The sequence below is a fragment of the Falco biarmicus genome, chromosome 8, assembly GCF_023638135.1.
Source record: "Falco biarmicus isolate bFalBia1 chromosome 8, bFalBia1.pri, whole genome shotgun sequence".
Lineage (NCBI taxonomy): Eukaryota > Metazoa > Chordata > Aves > Falconiformes > Falconidae > Falco > Falco biarmicus.
Genome location: NC_079295.1, coordinates 44345806 through 44359709, shown reverse-complemented (window position 1 = coordinate 44359709; position 13904 = coordinate 44345806). Strand labels below are relative to the sequence as shown.

Here is a 13904-nt window from a genome sequence, read left to right as displayed (position 1 = left end):
ACCAAAAAAATTCAAGAGCCTAAAACTAGACAAAAACTAGGTCGAAAACTGTCATTTCAGCTTCACTAGCATACAGAAAATGAAAGGAAGGCAAAAATCATGCTAACCAAAATCCTGACCCAACTCATAGTAATGAAGTCTTACTTTACTGAATAGTTGTATGCTTAGGTTACAACAGCACCATCCTCTCCAGAAAGCATACAAGATGAGTACAGAAATAAAATGAGTCTCCCATTTCTCAGCTGTCCTAGATACATCCTATACGTCCTAATTTCCAGATGAATTTAAACACACTGCTTGTAAAATAACACCACCATTCACGTCCAACACCCAAAAGTAAACTCAATGCTAAGTGCATCCATCTCACATTATACAGGCTGCAGTTCAAACAACTTAGTGGGCAAGACCATTCTACTTCAGCCCACCACTCTACATCAGTTGAAACCTGCTTCCTCCTTCCTCACTGCTGCAATTCCAGACATTGTTTCATGACCCACAAAACTGAAGACAGGATTGATCTAGCAAGGTAAAAATGAGGACAGGTAGCACATCTCTATCTACATTAACTGACCTCAGTATTTTAACACACTGGATCTCTGGGCTATTCAGGAATCACGCAGTTTCCAGTATATCCATTACAACATTTGTGGATTCCCCCATTTCTAAAAAAAAGTTCAACAGGCATCCTGTATGGGTTAGTCTTTGCAATTTGTATTTAAGCAAGATTTTTCTGCTCCTGTTAAACTACATGTACTATTAAGGAATCACCACAGTCTAGAAAGTTAAGTAGGGGAAGAAGCAGAAGAAATCGATCTAGATATAACAAATATTTTTAGCATTAAGAGAAGCAATAGCCAGAATACCTACTTTGCAAAAGATCTATGACTACAGGACAGGCTACAAACTCCATACAACAGTATCAAACTGACTGGCCACACATCACATCTGTATTAATTTTGGGCAGGATTTTCAAAGGGCTGCAATGCCTTCTTCTGATCAGGGATCCTCTCTTCTTTGTGCTGCAGCAAAGGGAAATATATAGTTTCTCCTACAGTGTCAGGAGTGATGTCCTCAGCACATGAAAGTGATGTCTGCACCACATGAAAATTCTGAGCCCAATGACAGTTCACTTCATGTCTGTATGGCAACATAATCCTGCCAGATGATCAGAAACACTACCTGGCATATTGCATTCATTATGCTTTAAAATTCACATGACTGTCTCCTCCAGCTGTGCATGCAATTGTTATATTCTCCTCCATAGAGGAGAAAGACCATATTTCATTTTTCAGCCAGCAAAATGACATCACAACAGTTGAATTATTATCAGCTTCTGGTACAGGACATTCTTTTAAGATGGTCAGTTCTTCCTCATCAGATAGCATACACAAAATTTGTCTGTCATAATCCAGGACAGAACTGGCACACCCAAAACTCAGTTTTGTTTAACTCATACCATTTCAATTCAAACTCCCCTCAAACGATGGAGAAGCTCTCCAGGCACACGACAGGCAAGTAGCCAAGGGCTACATTTCCCCGCATGTTACTACTGAGAAGATTGTAAGGTCCACCCAAGTAAGGTTGAATGCTAATGACTTAACCTTCCTAGACATACTATCACTAAAATCCATAAGCTTAGCAAATTAACTACTGCAGCTGAGACAGGCAAACCATCATCCATCCGCTTGTTTACTGTGGCTTTTAGGCTACAGCTCACATAGAGAAACAAACAAATTACTATTTATTTCAACCACCCTAAAACTTCAAGGGAAAGAAGTTATCCCATATGAAGGGATTTAATATCATAAAATACTTTATTAGAAGGAAACATCAGGCTAAACCAACAGCAAAGGGGATAAAGTTAAGTTTTACTTTCAGCTTGCCAAATACCGCAGATGAGAAACTCTACATATAAAAGAGTCCTATATAAACCTCTCCAGTTATGTGCCTGCATGGAGTCTGGTCTTCAGACTTAAGTTGTGTATTTGTAACTCAGATCCTGCAAAGCAGCCACTTTCATTCCTTTTCAGTCCAAAGAACACCAACCGAGCTCTTATCAGCCTCAATATTAAAAAAAGAAAAAGAATCACAAACTTTTCCAAAATCAGACCTGACCAAAATGAGTAAAGTCTTAAGAATTTCAGTGGAGTGCATTGGTAAGCTAAGGCAGCTCTAAAAACAGTACTCTAGGCAATATAAAAAAAAAAAATGTTACTTCAAAGTGCTCTAACACCACAGGTCTTTCCTGGCCATATTAAACTAGCATGTGGTCCAACAAACATGATAATTTCCATATTTGTTGCTTTTGTCTGCAAAGCTACACATAGCAAACCAGCAAATCAAAACATGAACAAAGGAAAAATAACATTAGGCAGGTCCAGATCTGAAGAAACTTTGCTGCACCTCAAAATGAGACCATTCTACCACCATACTACATATAAACATGCAGCACAACTGTCTTCAGTCACATTTTTTAAAAAGGGATGTTTTTGTATACCTAAAACATCACCTGCTGCATCTACCCTAACTAGTCTGACTGTGATACTGCTTCATATATGGGGGAAAAAAAAGAAAATCACTGCATTCCTAAGACTTTAACAGACTAACTGATGATCCTTTCAGAAAATTTCCTCCAAATGCTAAATGAAAACATCATTTGATACCGAACCAAAGCAGGCATTAGTGAAACCTGGCAGGGTTTGAATAGCAGATGCATATAACTCAAGGGAAATATTGTAGGACTTAACATGAAAATATATGCTTAGTGTACAGAACTGAAGGCTTCTCCCACCATTTCTTTCACCCACTGAAAAGCAAATTCCTAGCAAGCATGGATGATTTTCCTCACAGAATTACTCTATGCAACAACAGGAAAGGGGATCATTGAAAATACTGCTGAATTTACAGCATGCTGATATATACTTGCACTGTACATTGTCTGCCAAAGTCATCGCCCCACAGCTTGCTTCCTTTCAGAGTCTTCAGCCCTGCCTCTGATTGCAGGTAATTCAGCAGGGCAGACCACCGCAGACGCTAAGAAGATACCTCAGAAGAGGGGAAAAAAAATTTGAGATAGTTGACAGTCACTCTACTCAGGAATCTGACCTTTGAAAACAACACTGAAATGAATCCACAGGTGGAGGAAGCAGTAATACAGTTCCCTCGGTTTCTGGTACATCAATACACTGGTACATCACCGTTTCTCTTTACCTGCCAGCTGTTTAACTGTCACTCCTGTACTGAATCCAAAGCCAGGTCTGTTCCTGGACACTTCTACTGACACATTAAGGAAACTATACCAGCAAAGCTGTCAACAGCATTGGTCAAGTACCATCATCACCATCCAAGCGCAGCAACGGCAAGGCAGCAGCCGTGTCGGTGTAACCGCATGCTGCAGCCCCCAGGCAGGACTGTGCCAGCCACAGTAACCGCGCTGCTCTGGCCCAGGGCTACCCTGAGCACGGCTCCGCTGTGCAGGAGGTGAGGACGCGCCACCCTGTAGCTTAACTGTCCCTGACCAACGATGGCAACACAAGATCCCCTTGATAAATCTAGCAACAGACAAAACAAAGCTGTCAAAGTCAGTATTATGTCCAGAACACTAAAAAGGTGGGGGTTTCATTATCACAGTTACTTTCCAAGTTTCCAATGAATCCAGTATGTCCGAGATTATTTTTTATTAAAGAAAGGTCACACTAATTTAGACAGCTGTATTTCCTTGAATGACGGTAAGATGGTGCTGATAAAACTCAAAGCTTTTTTTCTACTTCAGTTTCTCGTCGTATCTAGTTCCAGGTCTCTTGTATTCTTCATCCATCTTACCAAGTTTCAGGATTTTATTGTCTGCTTTTTCATGCAACTTTCCTCCCTTTCAAAAAGCAAAAATGGTCTCTCTCCTACTTCACTAGTAATTTTCTCCTATCACTACAGGTCTCTATTTTAGACATCGATGTCCAATACAGGTGCATGTTCTTGTCTTAATTCCACCACTCCCCGTCATGTCAGCTAGCCCTAGAAATTCTGGGACAGTATGTTTTCTACAATCCCTAAACATAAAATACCTGACCTTGAAATGGCTGGGAATCACAGCAACTCACTTTTGCCAGAAATCAAATGCAGAGCTCCATCCAAACTCTGTATACAAAGGACACATTATATACCTCCTGCTTCACAGGCCTAAAAATGAACATTTCTGTTATGAAGCAAGCATTTCTGAGGTTTTAATGCAACTTTTAAAAGATATTAATCTGGTTTCAAATTGACGTTGATACTTTCTTCATTAGGGTATCTATCTTCTTGCTTCAGTTGCTAGAGGTGGAGTGGTACATCTGCAACAACAGCCTGAAATACCCATGATGTCAAAAAGTAATCACACTCATTAAGAGTTTGAGTAGGGTAAAGTAACAGAATGGCTGAGGTTGAAAGGGACCTCTGGAGGTCAGCTGGTGCAGCTCCCGTGCTCAAGTAGGGCAAGTCATACAAAAAAAATCTTGGAAACCTGTATTAAAAATGCAATGCAGACAGTTATTTCCTTCAGAGAATGCAACTGCCTAAATGGATCTGTTAACAAATACATCCAAAAAGAAAAGAAAAAAACAACAAAAACCAAAAAAGGGAGCAAGATACAACTCCTAAGTGACCCTAAACCACAGAAATAAGCAGGAACACAAAGCTCAAACATACCAGGACTTTTATCTTTGTCCGGGATACATTAGCACAATTACACACACACCAAAAAAAGCCCACCGAACTCAGAAGGGTATAGAGCAGCAATCTAAGTGGATTAAATAAATTAGCAAACTTAGGAATTTAACATTAACGTTCTTGAGGCTGCCTAGAGACTAGACGTTTAAGTTACATAACCTAGAATGTACATGAATCAGAATGTGTCTTAGGCATCTGTACATACTGCCTGTTCTTCCTCTGAGCATCTCAAAACATACCTCAGCTCATAACAGCCTGCAGGGAGGACAGCAGTCTTATTTCCATTTCACTTAAGAGGAGCAAAACCCAGTTTGCTCCAGGTCAGAACAGGCGAGTCTTTACAGCTTTATATGTGCCAGCTCTGAGGAGTTTTATGTGTGTTCACTGATCTGCACTGCAGAGTCAGATAAGCAACAGAGATGACACAGGAAAAAAAGCAGGATCTCATGGCAGGTACAGAAGGAAAGAAAACCACTCCTGTGAACCACAACAAATGGTTAGATTGGCTCAACTGTCTGCTGAAATCTCACCCGTAGGAATGTGGAAAAGCAGAAATATTACTCTTCCCTATTTCCCATCTCAGATCCTGGGATGCTATCTTTGTCTGACTCTTGTGAAATGTAAACCTGCTTTTAATTACTTGATTATGGTATTTTATGGACAAGACTCAGGCATTCTTCTACCATGTAAACTACAAGGAAACACTCAATATCCATATTCTTCCAATTGCTTTTTCCTTTAAGCACTTTTCATTTTAATGTACAATGCGGTAGCATCAAGAAACCCTGTCACAGCATTAAAATAAGCTCTAAACATTTATGACGTGCAGCAACTACCACAACAGGCTTACAAACAAGCCCCCCAATCCTGCCATAACCCAGCATGTGTGTGCTCGCTTTACACAAATAGACCACTGAAATCAATGAGATTACTCAAGTGAACTAGATACATGCATTAGGTATCATTCCTCATCAGCTGCAAGGCCACTACAGAGCTCAAACTAGGGACAAGAACATACATGGAAGATCCCAGAGTCTGCTCTTGAAGAAAAAGTAAAGGCTTGTCTATACAAGGGGAAGAGTGCTTCACATTCACACCCTGCTTCATTCTGTAATAACTCCCCAATGGAGACAAGATCTTACATGCTCTTACCAAAAATATGAAATACCTGGCAAGCCCATATTTATTAAAATTTTACAGTTGTCCTATTGCTTTCAGTAATTAAACAGCCAAGCACCATTAAAGCCTCTAATTCAGATACCAGAAAGCATTCCCTCCACAGGCAAGCGTCCAAAAAAGCCAACCAATCAACCAAATAAATTAAAACCTCACAACCAGAATTTAGCTAGTAGTGGAATACAAACTTGTACCCTTCAAAAAAATTAATTATTCATTAAAATCTCAGGTCTGTGTAAATCTTTACAAGTTTGCCAAGACAGTATATACTGCCCCACCTTAACCTGTTAATGGGATGTTTGCAAGTTCAATGTAAATCAAATGAGACGAGTTCACTGATTTATGAAGAGATAGATGTAACACCAACAAGAACTCACTTAGCTCAAAAACATGCTAACAAAAGAAAAACTGCAAAGAAACCAAATTCAATTTTTCTCCTGGGGAAAACTTAGAACTGAAGAATGGAACCTCAGGCAAGGCTCACTAAGAAGAGCATTTGTTTTTCCTATTAGCAGACATGATGAAAATAGGAAGAAAAGAATCTTGCTTCTACCAGACTGAGTGACAGAATCAGATTTCTCAAGCTGCCAGTTATGCAAATTTTTGGAACACTTTACTAATAAAATGAGCTCTCTCAAGAAGCTCATTTCCCCAGTGTGATCCAAGACACAACTCTGGTGGTACACACTGCTGCAGAGGATGCAAAAGCCTTGGAGGAATCCTCTTCACAGGCATGGGATGGTGAGGGGAGAAAAAGAAAGAAGTCCTTTGTAAGAAACCATTCAGTATATTCCTCTGGTGTAGACTTTTACAAAGCTTTGAACTCTAGCATGGCAGTTTTGTCCTTCTTTCCATAGCGTCTTTTAAAGACAAAGCACAGCATTTTTGATCGGGGGGGGTGGGGAAACACCAAACCCAAAACCCCCCCACCAATAATTAGATCTTTATTTTCCACAAACTTTCAAAATATGCCTAGTACCTCTGAATGAGTGCAAAACTTCACAAAAAGCGTTCCCATCACTCATTAATTGACTTACTGCAAACTTACAGAAAATACATGCAGTAACATATCACAATGGAACAAAAAAATAGCTTAGAGAACAAAAAAAATATACACACCAGCTCTGTATTCTCATAGTTTTAAATATACACATGAATTCTGAAACTGTACATTAGTTTGGTGTGCCATGCTATAAGGCACAATGTTCCTACAATCCATTCTACCTCTACCAAGTGTGATTTATCGGAGAATAAAGGAAAGTGTTCCCCTGATGTCTTTTCATTGTCTCTTGAAGTTTTCAAAGTAATTCTTGCATACACACAAAGATTCTGTATCAGTAGTTGGGAAGTGCTGAAAATTTTATTTTGTCATAGCAAAACCATGTTTAAGTTTCCTGACAGTAGTATCTCTCCCTTTTTTCTTCAAATTTCCAGTTGCTGGCAAATATTGTACAAAAATCCGAGAACTCAGTCCTTACCAACACAAAAAAATCCCTTTCTGACCTTGGTAGGAATTTAACCCAGTGTAAACAGACAGACCTTGAAGTATATTAACCGTATAATCAACTCAACTCAAAGGTGTTTCTGGTGTAAAACACAGAAACAGCCTCCCTCCAAAATTCATATAAAGAATATTTTGTGGTTTATCATTCTTGTTCAAAACCAGTAACGTCACAAAAAAAAAAAAAAAAAGGGCAATAAACCAAGCCTGAACTAAAAACAACCCACACACTAAACTCTCCGGCAACTTCCATCTCATTTAAGTTTCAAAAATCAAAGGTCAAATTTTGCTTCCATTTATTCCTACTTGTACATTGTTCAAATCCTAACTTGTTAAATATGGTGAGAAATACAGATTCGAAGGAAAGGACATGGGTTAAGAAAGAAATGGATTAGTTTCACTGTAAATGACTGAAAGAAAAGCACAATCATCTTCACACTACTCAAATTCTAATGTTTTTCTAGATGAAATAAAGCTGAAGCAGTTTAATCTGGAGTCTGTCTTTTCATCTGGAGTCTGTCTTTTCAGCAATTAAACACCTCAGCTATTTTAAGTGCAATAGCTCTGAATTTTACTTAAACTTACTGGCTTTTAACAAGTCATAGATATTTAATAATTAATTCTAAGCACATGGCAGCAAAGTTCCACCAGAATCTAATAAAGCGTTTAAAGATGCAAAACTGTTCTAAACAGAGCTCCCCACAGTCTAACTCCAGCCATATAGCTGCAGAGTTCACTTTTACACACAAACATACACATCAAAAACGTTCTTTCAGGGCGTTTCCTGTGTTGCTAACAAGTTCCAGCTTCTCTCCTGCTGCATCTAAATTTAACCAGGACTAAGACTGAGTCTTAAAAAAAAAAAAAAAAAAAAGAAAACAACAAACCAAAAACCAAACAAAAAACCCAACCCACACTAAGCAACTTCAATGCAATGCAGCAAACATTTTTTACAGGCACCTTTGTTTTTCAAGCTGTTAATTACCAAATATATGAAACATGCAGCAAACAAGTAGCAGCCCCTCACTTTTTCACCCTACACGTTTTTGAAATTGCACTTTTCAGGCCACTAGGTACAGATAACACAAGCACTAGTAACAGTTGCTAATTCAATAAAGGTATGTAAAAGTGAGCAACCCTTACAGAGGAAGTCAGAAGTTCAACCAGAAGCCAAGGCTCCCCAATATGGCCAAGCGTGCTTCGCCATCTGAACTAGAAGACTAACCACAGCGGTAGCTTGGATTAAGCCAAGAAGACTCCTTACGAAGTCTTCAGACATTGTTACAAACATGCTAATTCTTGAACTAACCAACACGTTTGGCTGAGCAAGATACGGGGAATATGCTGGTAGAAGGGAAAGGGTAAGAAGCAACTTGACCTGAAGGCAGTTCAATGTTCAGGCTACTAGGAACTTTCATGTTCACACACCACTGCTATCCCAAGGTGCATTTATCAGTGTGGCTCCTTCTCGAGACCACACACGCAGGTGCTCCTACACCATCAGTACAACTCTTTCACTTGCCACACCACGCACTACATGGCATACATTCACCTTGCACGCTTTTCTTAGGTAGGATAAATCTCACTATGCTGGAATCCAATGCATCTTTAAAAAAAAAAAAAAAAGAAGTGTTAAATCTGAATAATACTTGGATGGCTAATAGAAGGGGAAATTCTCCTGCGGACCGAAATGAGACTGCAGATGAAGCTATGGAGTTTTTTCTCTTTTAACACCAGTCTGTATTTTAGAAATCTAAAACATGGAAATCTGCATTTTACTGAGAATTCACAAGTTCTAATTTGAAAGCAACTGTGTGAATTTAAGGCAGCTAATAAAAAAAATTGCACAGACTTAAAATACTTATCTGTACCTTTGTACCTTCTGTGGTTACAATATTTAAGATCACTAGAACTCTAAGCTGCATCTAGTTTTCTAATTTCATACACGTCTAGATACAGCTGAACGCTACCAGGCACGTGCAAGGCACATGAGGAAGCACTAGAGGACTTCAAGATCAGCCCCATTTCCAAAATTATTTTGGTCATCTGGATTGCAGAAGCACCTGAGAAGTACTTCACAAAGCAGTGCTTCACCAAATAACTCACCATGCAAACACTAGAGCTGTTGACACACAGTATTTGCAGAAAAAGGTCAAATGTGCAGTAATTGATGAGCATTGCCACCAACTTCAACAGAACACCAAGATCCCAAAAGCTGCTCTTGATTTGACCTCAAAGACATTTACATTTCTGCTAGTGGCTATGCAAAGAACTCATTTACTGCTATCACTGAACTAACCCCTGTTTAAGACCCTGTGAGATTCTCAAGCTGAAAGCGTTATATAGTCTATGAAAAGCAGCAAACTGTTCTCTGTGAACACTTAAGAACTGACATCCCACACGAGGAGACACTTCAAACTCTGCCAAGCTGGCTGATCCACAAAGCACTTCATCCAACAAGCTAGTGGAACTTCTGTTTTCAAATTGGCACCCTCATTAGAAATTATTATTCCAGATCAAGAACAGAACAGAAAAGAAGTGAAATACTGAACTGGAGATGGCACTACCTCAGGAAATAACTACTCCCAGACACACAATGGGGAAATCACTCTAATAGAGCCTTTTGGTTACCTGTCCTTCTGCTTCCAGACTCTTACGAATGTTACTCAGGCACAGGAGCCTCTCCTCACGTTATACAGAGAGGCCAAGCACTGGATTTAAGATACTGCTGAGTTTAACAATCCAGTACCAACGTGCCTTTACAGATTAAGCCTAAAGCTTAATAGGCCTCCTCTCACTGAGCGGAGGGGAGGAAACAAAACCAGAATTCCTGAAATATGGCAAGAGAAACAGGACTTTAAAAAGTTAAAGTCATTACATTGACATAAACTACAATGCGTGTATTTCAAGATGCAGGAGTGACAAGAACGGATGCAACAGAAGTCTATGCAGTGATGTATCGCCTATACAGCACAGAAACCTGAAATAACTACAAAGCAAACCCTGTAGGATTAGTCTCTCTATGAAGTTGAAAGACAGGGGGTGGGAAGCAACAGGACATTTTAGCTATGATAAGGAAATCAAAGGCATGCTACTTTGCTGCAGCACAAAACTGAATGGCAGAAAATCTGTGTTCTGGTTCAGACTTTCCCTACTTAAAATTGTCTCCAACCTAAGTAAGCAGGAAAGGTACACTGCACTAGACTCTTAAAGGTATACGGTGAAGCTACATACAGAATAGAGAGCATCCCATGATCGCTACAGTGTATTTTCTACTTGGGTAAATAATCTAATGGAATGAGAATGCTGAAATATCTTTACAAGTTTCCTAAATACAATGAACACTGAAGGATTTAATCACTCATACTAAACAACTAAGGTTGTAAGAGGCAGTAAGAGATATCATTGGAAGCAGACCCATCAATATTAGGCCGCACAATAGATAGTTTGTATTAATAAGCAATTGATCCTTTTATTTACTTCCCTTCAGGACAAGATCAGAGAGTTTAAGGCTCCACCAAAATAAAGGGTTTTTTTCTTTTTTTTTTTTAAAAAAAAAAAAAAGCAAGACACTTTTCAGACTAGGGTTAAATACAAAACCAAATGCAGTAAGGATCATGGACTGTTTCAGTGCTTGCTTCGGGGTGTTGTTTCAGTTTGGTGTTATAATGCCTTACTTATTATTCAGAAGTCAGTTTTCTAACAGTGGTGCCTCCTATATACAAACATAGTTTAAAAAAAATAAGGCCTTATACATTTGTTAGACTATACGCTTTTTTCTTTTTCCACTGCCACCACTTTGTGATAAACAAATTCTCCAACCTCCATGTTAAGTCTTGGGAGCTGAAAGCAACCAAAAGACATGAAACTAGCTGGTTTTCTCAGACCTTACCCAGACACAAAACCCAAACCAGACCTTTCTCTGTTCTTCTCAAAAACATGAAGATCTAGCTCCCGATAGAGTTTGAAATGCCAATTTTTAGTCAAAACAGCATCTCTACAGAAAAATCTTGATTTTAAAACCAGTAATATAAATTTCAACTTACAGATGTTTATGGGTATCATCACAAATAAGCAACAGATCAGGCTGATGTTCTTACACACACAAGAGTCTGAAGGCTTGCTGATTAACCTTTCATCTTCAAAGAAAGGTTCAGCTAAAGAAAAACAGAACACCTCTGCTAAGGCTGCTTAGCTGTCTTCAAAAGTATATACTCGGAAGTTGCTATGGGATCAACTTCAGGACTGTGGTTAGAACCACGAAATGTCTTTTTCCTACAGACTGTTATGGGAAGCTGAGCAACTTTGGCCATGAACCAAATATGCTTTGGCTCTAAAGCAGACATAATTCAGCAGCATTGGGCATTCCAATGGTTAGCTAAGCCGAGAAAGCAAGACAACCAGCACTTTAGAGCATCCATGTCAATGAAGCTCTAAATACACCTAGCAACAGCAAAAATAAATTGGATTTGTGCTTACGTTGTTTACTAGTGTTATTTAATAACACAATACTGTTCTTCCAGCACTTAACCATCAGATCAGAACAAATGGGAAAGATTCATTTTTGCCAGCTGCATGTCACACTACAGCAGAAGGAAATTCTGTAGGATCCAAGGTATCACATTTATTTCCCTCGTTCCCTAATATTTTTAATTCTATAAGCATCGGACCATTTGTAAGCAAAGGCTAAAAAAAATAGGAGCTAACATAGGACTTCCACGTGTAACTGTATAATCCTGCAAAACTCTGAAGCAGCCTGGATGAATAAAACATTTAACATACTCTAAAGCAGCACACCACTTGCAAACTGTTTGACCACAGAAGCCCAAAGCAAACCTCTCACATCCCCAGCTGTTAGTTTTCCAAATGGTAATGCAGCGTTTGCTTCATCAGACAGCACAGCCTCTGAAGTAGAGCAGACCGAGTGCCACTTTCACAGGGCCACAGAGAGGGGGAATGAGGTGGGTACAAAGCAGAGAACAGGGGTGAGGGGACCCACACAGTATCACACCGATGCCGATCTAAACCCCCCCTTTTACCCCCAGAGGCTCATCCTCACAAGAAGGCATCTCCAGTTACATTCTGTTTTCAAAAACATATAGAACCCAGTTTGCTCTCTGTCCAGTAAATATGCATTATGGGGCTAGGGCAAACAGATAGTCGAAGTAACACTGCTAAGAAACCATGTTATGAACTACACAGTTACGACAGATTATTAGTAACTCGCGTATTAAGAGACAAATCAAGTAATCGTTTTATTCTTTGAGATCGCACCAGGCACCACCGAATTGCACGGGCAGGACCTTCTCTTTTAGTCGTCAAAACAAGGTCATTGCCAATAGACACGCACGTGCCCCCACACCACCGCTTCCAGCCGGGAAATGCAAACAGCGAACTGCATCAGCATCCATCCAACACCCCCCGCCCCCAGCCCTGCCCGGCACGCGGCGGGGGCACCGGCCGGCGGAACGCACCGCTCCCGCAGCCCCGGTGCCGCACCACACGTGGCACAACCGCGGCGCGGCGCCCCTTCTTAGCAAGGTCTTCTTCGCGCATTACTAGCAAAAAGAAGTAACCACAAAGAAATCAAGTTTTCCTGAAAGCGAGATTCCCCCGCCCAGCACCACTACCAATCGAAGAACGAACGCTGCGCCAGTCACAGAAACGGGAAAGTATGCGCAGGGGAGGCGGAAATCACGGCCCCAGGCCTCGCCCCTGCCGGCGCCTCCCCCAGCCCGCCCCGGGCCCCCCCCCCAGCCCCGGGCGGCCCCCGCCGGCCCCAGCCCCGGCCCGGGAGCGGCCCCGCCTCGGCCCCGCCACCCCGCCGGCCGCCTCGGCCCGCGCGCCGTGTCTGCCGGGCGCGGCCGCCGCAGCCCGACATGCCCGTAACACGCTCCTCGGCCAGAAAGTTTCACTCGCGCCCCCGCTCCCGCCGAGCCCCCGCGCAGCCCTCCGGACCGGCCGGCCGCGGGGCGCGCACCGGCGGAGCGCGGGCAGGGAGGGAGGGCTTACCTCCGCCCGCGGGGCCCTGCCCCTCGCCCAGGGGCTCCTGCGGCGCGGCCCAGACAGGGCTCCTCCGCCGCCAGGCAGGCGCGTCGGCGGGATGAGCTCACTGGGAGCGGGCGGCAGCAGTCCCCGCCCTGCGCACCCCCACGGCCACCCCTCCGCAGGACCGGCTCGGCGGGGCGGGGCGGGGCGGAGCGGGGCCGGTCCCGCGGCTGCCTCAGCGGGGCACCGCGCCCGCGCTCCGAGCCCCGGTCTCGCCGCGGAGCTGGGCGGCGGCGAGGGGAGCGACGGCGCCCGGACGGAGCCTGCCCCCCGCGGCCTGGTGGCGGCGCCGCGGCCCTCCGCAGGCCCGCGTTCCACCGCCAGACAGCCCTGCCCGGCCCGAGCTAAAATCTCCTCAGCTGCCCGGGCTCTGCGAAGCAGGGTCTGGGGTCCGCCAGCACCAAAGTCACCTCAGCGGCCTTTGCTCTGCAAAGCAGGGTCTGGGGTCCAGCAGCCTGTTGGATTCAGCCATGTG

General features: G+C 42.4%; 1 protein-coding gene across 5 annotated transcripts in view; it reads right to left on the bottom strand.

The window, feature by feature from the left end:
* TANC1 (tetratricopeptide repeat, ankyrin repeat and coiled-coil containing 1) overlaps nucleotides 1-13645 on the bottom strand; it is a 95605-nt gene extending 81960 nt beyond the window's left edge. For 3 of the 5 annotated variants that reach the window (XM_056350077.1, XM_056350079.1, XM_056350078.1), the window contains exon 1: nucleotides 13394-13644. The gene's annotated coding sequence lies outside the window, so the exon portion shown is untranslated. Of the gene's footprint in view, nucleotides 1-13393 lie in introns of all 5 variants that reach the window. The other 2 variants (XM_056350075.1, XM_056350076.1) reach the window with 1 other exon arrangement.
* Nucleotides 13646-13904: the final 259 nt, after the last annotated feature.